A 3,965-nucleotide genomic window follows, 5' to 3' on the forward strand; every position below is an offset into this window, starting at 1 on the left:
GCCTTTCTACTAGCAATCTGAGACTGTGCCTGCATGCAGCCAACCTCTCCACCCTTTTCATGCCAGGATGCCAGGCAGGGATATCTCCCAACCCAAGACTTACCTGGAGATGTTGGGGATTGAAACTGGGACCACCTGCTTGCAATGCAGACACGCTACCCCCTAGCTGCGGTCATTCCCACACAACGTCGCCACCTTAGCTCTGATCTCTGCTGCCCTGGGCCCCTTCCTCTGCTGACACGTGTGGGATGTGAAACACAAGAGCAGTCGAGTACAACATTCCTAGAGTGAACATGTTTACACATGGGGAGGAATGTAAACTTCCTGTTTCCTTCTGGGCTGGGACAGACTCCTCTGCATGTGACTAGAGGTGGGTGTGGCCTCACCTGTGCAGGTAATGAGAAAAGCACAGGGCAGGGCAGCCATCTCTCTGACTACTTTTGTCAAAGAAGCAACATCTGCTTAGCCAAAGATGCTCTCTTGGCCTCCAGCCAAGAGAGGACAAAGTGACTGTCTCCGTATGAGATAGTTTCCAGGTGTAGGTTATTTTTCTAAGACAAGTCTGCCTTCTGGGATCTGATTGTGAGCAGAATGGTGTGTGAGTAAACTCTTTTTATACTTTTATAGAAGACTGTGTCGTGACTTATCTTTTATGAGGGAATAAGGGGAAAATACAAGAAGTTATTATAGAGGCTTTAGCGAACCTGAGCAAACGCATCCGCTGTGAGTTTAAAAAGGGGGATGTTACTCTGCTAAATTGTGAACTTGTTAACACAAGTTGGAAAGGCTATAATCAAACAATATATCCTCTCCTGCATCCCTGAACATTCCCACAACATGCAGCCCCTGGAAAGTTGCCTGTTGAGAAACACAACTCCTGACCTAATGGGGAGGGGACTCCCCAGCTGCCCAGGCTTTGCCTTCTTTTTCTGGCTCGGCTCAAAGGCATCAGCTGTGCGATCGCATAACTCAGTGCCCAGAGATCTTGTTTCCACTGGGACAGGAAGCGACTGTCAGGGGAGCTTTGATGGATGAAGTGGACTGGGCAGTGCCCTGCAGGGAGGGGAGTGGGGGGCTTGCTTGGCGCGACAGTCAGGCTCATGCACTTGGATCCTGCAAAGATGGCAGCGGGGACCCTGCTCCCACCGCAAAGAGCTTCCTTTCAAAGGCAGACGGGCTCTCGCATGCTTAATCCCACACCAGCAGAGCAGCCTAGTTAGCGGACTGTCAGGACTTGGGGCCGCTTTGCAGGAGAGCTACTGGATTTAAGTGGAATTGTCGCACAGAGAGACACATCCAAGCTTCAGGATCTTGGCCGCCCTGAGAGTTTTCAGGGTGTGTAAAAATAGGGATGGGAAGAAATTGATCCAGTTCACCTTGAAAGGCGACTTCACCTCGTTCTCCAAAATACCTGGATCAAAAGGCAGCCATTCTTTGACATTCCCACTTCTCCGAATTGTGATGCAATTCTCGAGCCAAGCAATGTGTAGAAGAACACGGATGCTGCTTCTGAATGCCAGTTACTGAGTATCACAAGTGGCGAGAGTGTTGTTGAACTCGGGACCTACCTTGCAGGTTCCACAGAGGCGCATCTGTTTGGCCCCCCTGAGAGCAGATGTTGACCTTTGGCTCAATCTAGCTATGGCTCTGCTCTTGCTTGTAAGGATGAGCAAATCTGACCATTTTGGTTGCTCTCAGTTTCTACTTTTGCTTCATTTCAATTCTCCAGTTTTTTTGCTGAAATTGGTATTCTTTTAATTTTTTAAAAAAACATGATGGAAATTCCTCATTTTAGTGTAAATTTATCCTAATAAACATTTTTGTATGCAATTGTGACTGATTACACTTTTTGCAAAGCAGTTTCCCTTAATGTAAGGCTATGTACCTTTTAATGCACTTGTTGTTGTGGTTGTTTAGTCGTTTAGTCGTGTCCGCCTCTTCGTGACCCCCTGGACCAGAGCACGCCAGGCACTCCTGTCTTCCACTGCCTCCCGCAGTTTGGTCAGACTCATGCTGGTAACTTCGAGAACACTGTCCAACCATCTCGTCCTCTGTCATCCCCTTCTCCTTGTGCCCTCCATCTTTCCCAACATCAGGGTCTTTTCCAGGGAGTCTTCTCTTCTCATGAAGTGGCCAAAGTATTGGAGCCTCAGCTTCACAATCTGTCCTTCCAGTGAGCGCTCAGGGCTGATTTCCTTCAGAATGGATAGGATTGATCTTCTTGCAGTCCATGGGACTCTCAAGAGTCTCCTCCAGCACCATAATTCAAAAGCATCAATTCTTCGGCGATCAGCCTTCTTTATGGTCCAGCTCTCACTTCCATACATCAGTACTGGGAAAACCATAGCTTATACGGACCTTTGTTGGCAAGGTGATGTCTCTGCATTTTAAGATGCTGTCTAGATTTGTCATTGCTTTTCTCCCAAGAAGCAGGTGTTTTAGTGCACACTTTTCCCTAAAATTGTTCGGTTGAAGAACTGCATGGCAAATTTCAGAGCAGGTGCAAATTTCAAACAATAGCAGTGTTTCTGGTGACATTGGTTTGAGGAGTGCAAAGCAGGCAGTTTCTCGTTAAAATAACGAAGAAAAAATACCCGCCGTCCCCATTGGGTGCAGAGCCACTGTGAACTTTTTGTTTAAGTTTTGAACTTGCATGCAAATAAGGAATGAAGTTGAATAATCGGCCTCAGCATCACTTGGAGGCACCTGTTTAAGAACATAAGAAGGGTCTGCAGGATTAGACCAAACGGGCTCCGCCTAGTCCAGCATCCTGTTCTCACAGTGGCCAATCAGATGCCTGCAGGAAACCTGCAAATTGAATCCGAACACAAGACCATCACATACAGTGGTGCCCCGCAAGACGAATGCCTCGCAAGACGGAAAACTCGCTAGACGAAAGAGTTTTCCGCTTTGGAGGTGCTTCGCAAAACGAATTTCCTATGGGCTTGCTTCGCAAGACGACAATGTCTTGCGAGTTCCTGCTGGTTTTTTTCCCTTCCCCCCTTTTTCTAAGCCGCTAAGCCGCTTATCAGCTGATCCGATCAGCAGATAAGCCGCTAAAAGCCGCTAATAGCGCTAATAGCGCTAATCCGCTAATCCTTCAATGGGCTTGCTTCGCAAGACGAAAAAACCGCTAGACGAAGAGAATCACAGAACAGATTCTTTTCGTCTTGCAAGGCACCACTGTACGATAAAAAGAACCTTCTTTCTCTTTACATTTCCAACACTTGTTTGATTTAGATTTATACATTTTTTGCCAGCTTACTCGGTGTTAGATACCAATGATATATCATTTTCTTTTCTTTCATTTTTATAATTTTAAAAAGAATTTTATTAGTATTTTCCACACAACAACAACAACAACACAAAAGATATCAAAAGATAACAATACACAACACACACAAAACAACATTCGAAAACTAAAAAAGACAAAACAAAACAAACAAACAAATCCATATCTTACAAGTTAATATTATAAACACTAAAACAAGACATTGATATATCATTTTCATATAATTTTCTCTTAAACCATAACATGCGGTACATTTTATATCCATATTCCACAATTGTTCTTATGGAAACTGCTCCATTTCTGCCCCCAAAACTGGTCCTGCACCTCCATTCCACCTGACACCCCATAGTTTGGCCACAGCACAAAAACTACACCTTGCATACTGAGGGGTCAGGCTGGGATCGGGGTGCTTTGCCCTTCCGCTGGAGCCCCCCATGTGGGGCAGCTGAAGCCCTGCCAACTCTTTGTCCCTTGTTTACCCAGAGCAAAACATCCCTCTTGGCTCAGAGCAGGGAAGGAAGGGATAGATTTGCTGCCTCTTGTTCCTCAGCCCAGCAGCTATTTTCGAACTCTCCCTCTGCCTGCCCCTGCCAGCCTTGCAGCTGCCGCCATCCGTCCGCATTCCCAAGTCACGGTCCCAGCTCGGACTTCCGTCCCCTTCGGGGGGAAAACG

Source organism: Podarcis bocagei (assembly GCF_964188305.1).
Source record: "Podarcis bocagei genome assembly, chromosome: 4".
In the NCBI taxonomy this organism is placed as follows: Eukaryota; Metazoa; Chordata; class Lepidosauria; order Squamata; family Lacertidae; genus Podarcis; species Podarcis bocagei.